This window comes from Tenrec ecaudatus, chromosome 2 (assembly GCF_050624435.1).
Source record: "Tenrec ecaudatus isolate mTenEca1 chromosome 2, mTenEca1.hap1, whole genome shotgun sequence".
Classification (NCBI taxonomy): domain Eukaryota; kingdom Metazoa; phylum Chordata; class Mammalia; order Afrosoricida; family Tenrecidae; genus Tenrec; species Tenrec ecaudatus.
In genome coordinates, this window is record NC_134531.1 from 47,843,079 (window position 1) to 47,855,881 (window position 12,803).

At 37.0% G+C, this 12,803-nt stretch overlaps 1 non-coding gene across 1 annotated transcript; it reads left to right on the forward strand.

Moving 5' to 3' along the window:
• The first annotated feature begins 7,019 nt into the window (after positions 1–7,019).
• Positions 7,020–7,149, forward strand: LOC142441563 (small nucleolar RNA SNORA19). Its single transcript, XR_012782932.1, has one exon. It is a non-coding gene; the product is annotated as a small nucleolar RNA SNORA19 (small nucleolar RNA).
• Positions 7,150–12,803: the final 5,654 nt, after the last annotated feature.

Here is a 12,803-nt window from a genome sequence, read left to right on the forward strand (position 1 = left end):
AAACACTGCCTGACCTTAACCATCCTCACAATTCTTCCTGTGTTTGAGCCCACCACTGCAGCTACTGTGTCAATCCATATTTGTAAGAACCTTTCTGGGTTTGTTTGTTTTTTGATGCCTACAATACCAGGCATTTGTTCTTAACCAATAACTAGCTCTCCTGATTTCATGTCAAAAATTCATAGAGTGATATTTTACTATGCTCTCTTGCAAGGGGCTTTGACTACACATCTTCCAAAACAGCTGTCTTCCTTCTCTGCTAGTGCACATTCTTTGCCAACACCAAAGAACTGGAGCTAGAAAGTCAAAAAGGAAGAAGACATTTAGCATATTGCAAGCTGACAGGTTGAAATAAAAAAAACTCAAGCCTCACGAGTTTCAGTGTTGAATATTTCCACAGGCAAAATACTGATTGATGCAAGAAACATAAAACACATAATGGAAGGAACACAGGGTTCCTCTACCAACCAATGGCCAACACGAACAATGTCTAGAGTCGGCACATGAGAAAGAACAAACGGAAGTAACGGAAGAAGCTGCACTGAAGGCTTTGGGAAAAGGACTCCAGGAGTTGATGGAATGCTGATTGGAATGCTACAACAGGTTCATGGAGCTGCAAGCCCTCACTTATATCTGCTACTAAATTTGCAAGACAGGTACATAGCCACCTGATTGGCAGCAATCCACATCTGTGTCAATTCCAAAGAAAAGTGACTTAGCAGAATTCAAATTGTCAAACAAGGTCATTGATATCACAAGTAAGATTTTGCTGAAGATAACTCACAGTTACAGTAATACATCGATATGTAACTTCCAGAAATTAAAGCTGAATCCAGTAGAGAACATGGAGCGAGGGATACCATTGGTTATGTCAAATGGATCTTGACTAAAAGCAGAGGATACCAGAAAGATATTTACTTGTGTTTTATTGACCATGCAAAATCATTTGGCTGCGGATGCATAGACATAACAGATGATTGATAACATGGAGAAAATGAGAATTTCAGAACACTTCTACCTTCGGAGGAGCCCCGGTGGTATAATGCTTAAAGTGCTTAACTACTAACTAAAGGTTGGCATATTGAACCCACCAAATGCTATGTGGGAGAAAGATATTTGACTGCCTGCTTTCTTAAAGATTTGCAATCTTGAAAACTCTATGGGGAAGTTCTGTGTCTTATAGAATTTTTTGAGTGAAAATCATTGAGTTTGGTTTCAGTTGCGGGTTTACTCTTCAAAATCCTTTACAGAAAAAGAAAGCTAAGAAATTCTAACTTCCTAGAGCCTACTTTGAATGAACGGAATTGGTTTGGAAGTTGACAAAGGAGAGAAGAAGATGGCTGAGACAGAAGTGGGTGCCATGAAGTGAGAAATAAAACGGACAAATTAAGTGAATCTAGGTCCTTGACAAGAAACAATCACAGTGCCAACAATCTCAATCTTGTTTACTTTCTTTTTTTTAACATTTTATTGGGGGCTCCTACAACTCTTATCACAGTCCACACATATACATACATCAATTGTATAAAGCACATCTGTACAGTCTTTGCCCTCATCATTTTCTTTATTTTTTTTTCTTTTCTTTTTTTACATTTTATTAGGGACTCATACAACTCTTAGCACAATCCATACATATACATACATCAATTGTATAAAGCACATCCATACATTCCCTGCCCCAATCATTCTCAAAGCATTTACTCTCCACTAAAGCCCTTTGCATCAGGTCCTCTTTTTTTTCCCCCTCCCTCCCTCATGTGCCCTTGGTAATTTATACATTGTTATTTTGTTATATCTTGCCCTATCCGGAGTCTCCCTTCCCCCACTTCTCTGCCGTCCATCTCCCAGGGAGGAGGTCACATGTGGATCCTTGTAATCAGTTCCCCATTTCCAACCCAATCTTGTTTTCTTAATAAGGAATGCAATGACTTTCTGTGGTGTGTATATCAGAATCAATTGAAAACAATCTCCATGATAGCAAAGAACTTGTTTTGTTCATACATGTATTGTAAACACTAACATAGAACCTTATGCAAAGCACTCGTTTCATATTATATTTTGTAGCATGTCTTTCTTTAATATGAAAAATAAAATTGATAAATAATATACCTCCATGAAAGATTTCCTTAGTCAATAGGATATCTTAAATATAAGGTAAATGAGAGAGAACTAAAAGCAATGATAATAAATCTGCATATTCCTAGATAAATGATTGGAAACAGCTACAGTGAAAGACAATACAAAAAATGAGAGGTTTGCTGCTATTCATTGACTCCCTGTGAAAGTGATGTTGAAATGCAGATGGATTCAGTTTATCACATGGGCACCCGAAATAACATAGACAGCAAGTCCTTCCACTGACAACATAGTTTTCCAAATGTTAAAAATGTCTTGGTGAAGATGGAGTAAAACATTTCTTTTTCATATAGTTGAATTTTTGAAAAAGCTAATGTATGTGGTAGCTAAGCAAAAAATACTTTATAAGTAAGCAAAAAGAAAAGTCTAGAGTTAGATGGTTTTAGATCATCGTATAATATATTGTTATTATATAAATACAACGACAGCATACATAAGGGGCATTCAGAAACATTCTTGGGAAAATTGGAGTTAAGAATTACCAGAATTTTCCACAAACTTTTTGAAGCTTCCTATCTGTGTAGTGTATGTGCATACATATAACAAAAAAAACACATGACACCCTCCATCATTGGAGGTTGCCACAGAGGTTGTAATCCTTGATTCAAACATAGAAAGTCCCATTGTAGTGTTAGTGGACCCCGCTTCTTGCTTCTCTTTGCCTCCACCTGGAAGATCAACCAGTAGGCCCCCTCAGGCAAACCAGATAATTAATCTAGTAGTTATTATCATTGTGGGCAAATGTGGGACAATAGACTAGAAACCCACTAGAAAACCCTGTGCTAGAGCTCTCAAATGTATCTTCCCTATGGAGATGAAGACCAAGGTCTTTATTCATGGATCGTCATGACCACCAGGCCTTTCATTACTTCCTGCTCCCCAGTTAGCCCCACTAATGGCAGAATGAACTCCCTGGGATGCTGGCAAAAATTGATGGCCAATTCATAAAGAGACTTAAAGGTGCGTGAGGGGAGAAGCTGCCAGCATGCTGTTGAAGTGTCCACTTAAACTGGGAAGGAGCAAATAGAAGGGGAAGAGCTTGAGGCTTCCAGAAATTTTTTGACAGATAATATGAGCAAGGCACAAAAATTAATATTGATCCTATGCACTAAGTGCCAGAGGCACCCTAAAATCATTGTGACCCCCACAAAATTCATAAATATATTCTACATTATTACATTCTTTGATTGCCATTTGTACATATGTATTTGTTGAGTGAATTAAATAGTGAAAATAATTTTTTCTTACAATTATCTTATTGAATTAGAATATAAATATATAGGTTTAGTGATTGAAATTCATTTATATTTTACATGAAAGACAATTAGGAGGTGTCATTAAGTAATCAATGGCATGAGTTTGAAGTTACAATTCTATCACAAATTTGGAGATTTTAAAAAGTCTCAAATATTCCTTAGCAATTTTTATTCTTGAAAAATAGACCTACGGGGTGCAAAAAAAAATAAGAAAAATAGGCCCATATATTTACCTGAGTTTATAACAAATAAGGTGTTAGACTATTATTATATTATTTTAGACTTAACTATGTTAATTATATACTATATATAACTATGATGATTGCTTGATTTGTGCTAGAAGCTAATTTTAGAGGCAAAATAAGGAGTTACATACTGGACTGTTAATTACTTTTTTATTAATTAACGAGGTACTGAATATATTCAAGATTTCACATAGCCAAATAATACCACTGATGGCAGGATGAGTTTGGAACAATGATGTAATCTCAGGCAAGAAAGGATGCCATGTTCATTGGCTTGAGCGTCAACACATTTGACTACTGTGTCTACCACACTAGCCTGCTCCTGCCGGGCATGCACAAAGGGAAAACTGGGCTCTGGCTTCCCTCGAAAATATAAGACCTCAAATTTCTCAGCATCTGCTGCCAGGTAATAAAAATAGAAAGGGTTGAAGCCAGTGAGTTTATTTTCTCTTTCAAACATATCCGGTGTGAGTAGATTCCGATAGAGCACCTTTGTGAGGTCTAGAGGCCCTTGAGTTTGGGTGTTATCTCTAATACCTGGGCTCTCACCATATCTTCAGGCCACAGGTACCATGCTGCATTTCCAGTTGTGACTAATCTTTACTTGCTGGAACTTTAAACAGTTACAAATGTGCCATATGTGTATGCTCTAATTACGGTAATCACGGTGCCCTGACATGCACTCAAAGAAGCCATTCTATATTCACAGGCAGCACGAGAAGTGTCAGAACAGCATGCCCTTACTTGGCTACTTTCTTAATAGCATGCTTGCTTCTGTCACGGGCTCGCTGTCCTGTGCCCATGTGGTCTGACTAATCTTACTGCTCCTACAATTATTTTGTCACTGTGATGGTTGAAGGGTGAGCTACGAAAAGGCAAAAGGGTTGTGGCTTTTTGTTGTGTGTGTGCGTGTTTTATTATTTGCCTCCTTTCATACTGAGGGTTCTGTCTAGCAGAATCGACAATACTAGTGGAAGATATTCTAATTTTATGTGTGTTGTGCCAAACCTCATGAGGAAAATTGCAGGCAAAACCACAAGGAAAATATCACTAGCTATAGGGACCATTTTGGATAAACAGATATGCATTTATCTATCTATCTATCTATTTATTTATTGGCAATAACTACTTGTTTAAAAGGGAAGGAGAAATTTTTTAAAATTGAGAAAAAGGAAAAGGGATGTAATTAATGGCATTTGACATATAAGATTTTATTGAAACTATCAGGAGGGCTAATATTCATTTATGATATCCAGAACATACCATCTGTACAAAAATATTAGCAGCTATGTCATATGAAATGACAACAGAAATGAATACGTTTTCCTTTTAAGCATTCTTAACTCTATGAAATATTCTTTTATATCTAAAATGTACACAAGTTCGTACATATTTACAATGAAATAGTTTCACAAGTGGATTAATTTCAGAATTTTTTTAGCTTATTTTAGTTCTTTTTTTAAGAACAAGAAATCAACCATTAAGGTACGTGATAAAATGAGTCTGGAAATATGTTAATCTCCTACTTACTCAACTGTACTGGAGATTTAATATTGATAGTGCTGGGAGCTGAACAGGAGCCAAACCAATTCCACAAAAGTGCTCTATCTGCATATTAACTACTGGAAATGCAAAGAGATTCAATCCTATTTATAATACCACTAATATTTGATGTGATCTAGTTTTGCAATCACTTTAGCTTCTTCAATGTGCTACTCTGTCCCACTCCCCACGTACCTGGATACTGATGTCCTTTCCAGTCTAAGTGTAGAACATCCTGCATTAAACATGCTGTCAATATAAACATGTCGGAACATGAGAAATAATTTTACTTAATTGGTTTATACCTTTCTTTTATGCCCTTCTTTTAATACGGTTCCCTCTGAACTGTGTGGTTTTCCTTTCTTCTTTTTTTGAGGAAATAAATAGATAAATTGCCTCCTTAATCAGTCAAGTATGGCTAGATCATCTTTATGACATACAGTGATAGCACTAGTCATCACGAAAGGAAAAACACACATTTGAAATTATAGTCTGCAATTAAGGCTGACATGACAAAATTTTCATCAGCGGGAAATAACATGTAAATTATTCTTATATATTCATGACTAGTGCATTTGGTTACCTGATAATATAGAATGCGAGTTTGAGTTCTATTTCAGTGGCAAACTCTGGAAATCATCGCTGCTGCTGCTGTTGCTGAGAATCTAGGGAGTAAGTCTGCCCCCGTCCATGTCCAGGTGCTCTGACGACCTTCAATGAGTCGTCAACCGGCCTGACCCTCCTTTTCTGAATTGTTCTCCCCCCTGCACAGAAACTCTTTGCTTCACATATTTCTGGAAATATCCTCAAGAAGTTAAACATCTCTTTGAATGTATTCATATGACTGGTATTTTAATTAAGCAATAAGATATATTTTTAACTTCACAAAAGGAAAGGTTTTTTTATTTTAAATTCTTTGCTGACAGTTTTATTGACATATAATTAACGCTATGCCATTCAATGGTTTAATCAATGGTTAATGATTGTGCAGTCATTACTGAAATCAATTTTAGAACATTTTCTTCTTTCTTATCATCACCTTCCCATTATTCCCCAACCTATCCTGCCATAATATTAATCCAGTTTCCCTCGCTGTAGATGTACCTGTCCTAGATGTCATATACAGAAAAACATACATATATTTTATAACATAAAAAGCAACATCAAAGTAGAACATAAAAGATCTCAATTTGGAAAAAAAGGCAGAATATATTAAAATCTAGAAAAAATTGAAATGGGTCAAAAGGGAGAACAAATGATTTCCAATGTACTCTGTCTGATAGAAAGGCTATCCTCATGACTGGTCAGTGGTCAGAGGTGATTCATCAGAAGCCCAGTCCATGTCGGGACCCAGCAAATGAATTTTGGGCTTTCATTGTCATCCATATCCTTCAACAACAGTATTTCTAATTAAAACAATTCTATTATGAGAAGTGTCTTACATCAGTTGAGAATTGCTGACTTAATACAATCTTAACCAGGGCTTGAGGAAATATATGAAAGGATATCCCAGCGACAAATGACATAGTCAAGGGAAGCTGGCAGATATTTGAATAACATTAACATTGGGATATCATAAAAAAAGCAAACACAAATCTAGTGTCATAAGACCAGCTATGTTAAGAATAACTGATGTAATCCTGGAGGAAGGAGGTGCAGTAGAAACCCTAGAAAAGACAGTCATAAAAGAACTTAAACAGAAAATTTCATAAGATTTATGAAATTTCAAATTCAGGATTTATTTTAAACAATATTGAATCTCATTTTCAATCGTATATTTTATTCTGTCAATAAAAATAAATTTTATTAATAAGAGTTAGGCATTCAATTTCAATATGAAATGCACATTTCATTGTCTTTTCTTCTTCATATCGAGGAAGAGGATATTTCTGATGTACCGGATGAATCACTGGCGGTAAATCAGCAGTGTGGCTACTCTAGCCATCACTGTCAGTCACCTTCACACATTAAAAAAATTTTTTTTTTCAATATGGAGTAAGTGTGATGGAACAGGGCATCAGAAAAACATTTTAGGATTTGGAAGCAAGAGAGCCTCTATTTGCCTTTCATTTCTATGTTCTCGGGTGAACAACTTTTTTCACATTGTTCCTTAGACATGTTGCCTGATTTTCCTATTTTCCTTTTGACCTCCAAAACACAAGAAGGGAAAATTGCTTCCCTTGATGAAGACCAAGGAAAGACACTCTGCTCTTTTTCCGTAAGGGGCATCTTTCCTTTCCTCTTTCATACATTTGGCAAATGGCATACCAATGAACCCATGCCTTTCACATCCAAGGAAGAAAAGACTGTAAACAAGAAATGACATCCTCAGTTCACATAACCCTTTGCAGTACTTCCCTTTCTAGGTTCTTTCTATAACGCTCAGATCAGGAAGCTAAATGCTGGTTTAGGGAGACTGAGTCTAGGCCTGAGCGCAGTGGGAAAGAAGCTTCTGGAAACAGAACCTGTATCACTCCTCCCTTTCCCAAACTCACCGCAACCTGGGGTTTCTCGACAGATATTCCGTGTCAGGTCTGATGTTTCTGCGAGAGATGCCAATAGACACATTTAGATTTGTTCAACAGAATGATGAATCATACAGAATGTTTCAGCTCTAAAATAGTGCCTATTTCTAAGCTCAAATAAAATAATAGGACTTTGAAACACAAGTGATAATAGAAAGAAGGGAACAGGAACACTGTGCCAGTAAATCAAGATAATCTGAATATTAATAATAATGAGAATATAAAACTAATCTTTCAGATGATGGTGCAGTAGTTAGAACCTCCTAACACTGAAGAATATAGGCAATTTCATTTGCATATTATTTTCTCATTTTAGGCATTCACTGTACAATGCATATGTATCAATGTGACTAGCTTACAGCTCTTTCAGGATTGTACATCAGTTTGCTATAATTACATTGTAATATAAATGGCTGAAAACACTTTGCATGAGTCAATCAGTGACCTTGATTTATTTTTCCAGGTCATGGAGATCCCTCTTTGAACCTCATCAAAAATTCCAACTTAATAGCAGGTGTCAGCCTTTAATACTCCTCTGGCTGTCACATCTGATTCACTCCAAAAACAATTCTAGGTATAATGGAGAAAATTTGATAAAATTTTATTTTTTTTCCATCTTTAAAATTATTTATAGTTTACTATCCGAAGGAACAAAAGCTCACATGGCCGAAAACAAAGAGAGAAGAGAAAAATGATTAGATGTATTCTGCACATTTTCTGTGTGCTTTGGTAAACAGGAGAGAGTGTTTGTGAGTTTAGAAGAGAGTAGTTAAGGTTTTCATATTCCTGGTTACTTTTGAGGCCAGCACAACACTGAGGAGGGCTTAGAGAGTGTTACCACCCCTCTTAGTCTTAGAGCAAGCATCTCCAATGCTGTGCATTTAAAGCGAGGCATTGCATTCTAGGCTCGCCACATTAGAGAAATCCCTTTTCAGTAAAAGCGTGTGATCAAATTTGAACTCAGGTTGGTAGTGTCAACATTCCTGTGTTAAAGGATATTTGGAGCTGATGTAAACAAGCCCAGGCTTGCTTATCAATCTGAGATAAAGAAATGTTCCAGTTGGCTACACACGTTTTAGATAAGAATTTGATAGAGTCCACTTTCCAGAACAAATGCACCCAACCATTTTTAACTCGCAGCTATCTGGGCCAGCTCTCTGTGATGAGCTGCAGGGAGACAAAGACATTGTATGGGGGCCTGTGAGGTTCAGGAGCAGAGGAATCAGTGAACCTAAAATGGCAGCTATGACCACTGAAGCTGGCTAATTACACTTGCCCATTCAGAAGGGAGCGCCCCGGTTCCAGGCATACACTCCTCTGAGATCCCAGAGAGCTAAACTCAGAGAATTAAAATGACCTCGTTTTTTACCAGATGGCTCCAAGGTCATATGCTTCTGTTACATTACTTTGGGCAAATAATCATGGGGGAATACACTCTCAGTTACTGCTTATGTCCCATTCACTGCGGCTTCCCACTATTCCGAATGCGGTGCTACTGCAGAAGACTAGTGTGTGGCATGGGGGATTTCAGAGAAGTCACGCCAATGCCTTCTTGGGATATTTGTCGTAGAAGAAAGAGATGGTCAATTTGAATATATATTGAATATTACCAGCAGTGTGGTGGTAAATGTGTAACAACCAGAACTTTAGGGATGATTTTAACAAGCTCCTATGAGGCCATTGTTGTCAACCCAACACCTTGATGATGCCCATGGCAAGCGGCAAGAGACTGAGGAAACGTGCTCTCTGCCACAAGCTGAAGCTGCATGTGGCTTCTAAGGTTCAGGGAACTGTTTGTCCCCATTAGCAATCCTTATTTGTAAACACTGAAATCTGGTTGGATATTAAAATTTTTACATGAGGAAAAGTAGCACATGTACATTTAATATTTTATTAAAGTCACTAATATGACATCAAAGAATCATTGATAAAAGAGGGCCCAACTGCTGAAATGTAGGATAAGGTTATAATTCCTAAAAATAATAATGCTAGTATGGCTTATAAACTTTGAATAAAATAAAATCAATGATTTTACTCAAAAATAAATAAATAAGAGAAGGGAACTATGACAAAAGGATATCAACTAATACAGGCATAATAATGATAGCCTTAGAAAATCAATATTGCAAAATAATTGTGGTGATTCATTCAGGCAGGAATGAAGAGTGGAAGCTAAAAGTGTGAGCGAGTTGTAGGAGAAACAGAATATTTACAAGGCCTCAAAGTATGTTCTAATATGTAGCATGTTGGTCACAGGGATTACCGACTTGTTTCCAGTGAGGAGGGAAAAACAACAGAGGAGGGCCCATAAAGGAATGTTCACAAATTAACAGCAGTATTGATATAACAAATATAATGAAAGACTGGTCCACAGAGGCGATGCAGGGTGCAGAATGCAATAGAACATATGTGCAATTATTGCCAATGGAATCTAAGTAGGAGGAACATCAAAGAAAACGTCCTATAGTGCCATCCAATATTTTACATTTTAATTGGAATATACTCAAAGTTTGAATACACAATAGAAGTGAAAAAAAGTGAACCGAGCAATTCCAGATTGATGGACATTAAAGAGAAATACAATAAAAGACAGTGAGGGACCCTGAGTTAGAATTGATGCTATAAAGAATATTATTAGGACAATATTGATAATACTTGAATATTGATTGAATTTATGTAATTAATATAGCATTATTAAAGCACTGGTTTTAATTTTCACTATTTATGGAAGTTACATAAAAGAGTGTTCTTGTTCTTAAAAGTATGAACTAAATATTTGAGAATAAAATGGAGAAATGTCTGCTCATAAATATAAATAAACATAACAATATATATGCATATATATAATTATATTATATATTCAAAGATGGTTATTTGGCTAATGTGCCAACAAATTATTACTTGTTCTTGGTGTTTGGGAAATAACCTTTAAAATCTTAGAATTTCTCCAGTGATGCCAGCATTCTAAGGAGAAAAGCAACTGAAGCCTCAGTACGCTTAATCCTGTCTATGTGATATAATGCAATGAGAGACCTGATAAAAAATCTCTGGCTAGAGATGCTCTATGGACTTCCTGGTTGGTGATGGAATCTCTGAAGTTGAGAGGCCTCCCACACATTGTCTTACATGACTCTTCATTTGTCTCTCTCTCGTTCTCTTCTATAAAACTTTAGCAAGTGTATAGTACATTCTCTGAGTTATCAGAGTTCTTTCAGTAAATTATTATATGCAAGGGAATAATGTGAACCAGCTGGTCAGAAATGAAGAGAGTTTGGTGGACCCATGAGTTATGGTTGATGGATTGAAGAGATATAAGGAAAACCAAAATTATAGTCAAAAGGACAGGGTACCATGAGACATTTGCAGTTGCCATTGGGAGCCTTGAGCAGACATGGCTATCTGGAGAACTGTGTCCATTAACGTGGGTGATTGACTGAGCTCTGCATGATTTGGGTCAGAAAACTGCTGCATGTGCATCACGTGCAGTGGAATACATGACATTGATGTTCAAATTTAGTGCTAGAACTACATAAATGTTAGATAGAACATTTTTCTACATAAATATGTTGTTCTTAGGTGTCGAGTCAGTTATGACTCATAGAGAGCCTGTGTTCAAGAAAAGGAATTACTGCCGGGTCCTGTGCCATTCTCAAAATTGTTCTTATGTTTGAGCCCATTAACTAGGCTACTGTGTTAATTCATCTTGTGGAAGGTCTTTTTCTCTTTTGTTGCCCCACTGTTTTCACAAAAATAGACACTCTATTTCTATATCAATATACAGGCGTATATGGGTGTGTAAGGCTGGATTGACTAGAGAAACAAATCTAGTGACACTCATAAATATATGAGAGAGCTTTATATCAAGAAGTCATTATAAATCAAAAAAGCATCCCAGCCAGTCCAAGTCAAGCCTGTAAGTCTGATGCTAGTTACTAAGTCCCTCGGTAGGTTCACATAGCCACACGCAACGGCACAGACGGCAAGAAGACCACCGGCTTGTGGATGCAGAATCCCAAGGTCAGTGGAATTGTTGTAGGGTTTCAGCAGTTTCAGGGTCCCTGGCGGAGAGAGGGGAGGTTTCCCAGAGCCCTCCTTATGAGAAGACCACGCCCCCAAGGAGGCACTATCAGGCTCCATCTGATTGATAGGTTGAATACCACCTCTACACTTTCATACATCTTTGGGTTGACATATAATAATCTAACTACCACAATGGGCTTCAAAAAATCATGGAACATTTCTATTCTTTTAAATTTCATTTTTCCAGAAACTTGGTGAAAACCTCTGTCCAATGCTGTATTACAATATATTATGTGTTTCTTTCTGTTGGGCATAAGCTCTCTATAGGCCAGAGCCAACTCAATACCACCTAAGAACCACAATGTGCAAATAATATAACATAGTATTTTTATCTTTGAATATATTTATACACTGGTATAAATGTGTATAAGTTACATCCATATAATTTAAATCTGTTCCTATTTAATAGCTACATGTTAATGTAAGTGTAACTGACTTCCCTGGACTTCCAGTTCCTTCACTGTACAGTGAGCATAAGTTTATGTTCACCAGATTGTTTAAAGAATTACATAGGACCCACCACCCACTCACCTCTCAGTCGGTAGAACTATGATGTTGGAAGCTATGCACCTGTATTTCAAATACCAATAGGGTGAATCACAGTAGACAAGTTTCCATGGAGCATCTAGACTACGGGAGTCTGAAAAAGAGTGAAGAAGCAGTCCATTTCTAAGGGATTAGCCACTGAAAACCTTACAAGGATATGGCACCAGGATTGGATGAAGCCACCTTTGCATGTGTTGTATGTAGACCAGTGACTACGCCACAGACTGCCAGAACAATTAGCAAATTCATCTTGAAAGAAGTACAGCGAGAATGCTCCTTAGAAGCTAGGACAGTACGACAGTGTCTCACTCACGTTGGATATGTTAGGAGACAAGTCTGGAAAATCACAACTTGCTCAGTAAAGTAGAGGTCAGTGAAAAGGAGGAAGACCTTTCACTAGCAGTATTGACACAGGGACTGGAACAATGGCTTTAAATATGATCGTCGTGAAGTTGACACAAGACTCGGCCATA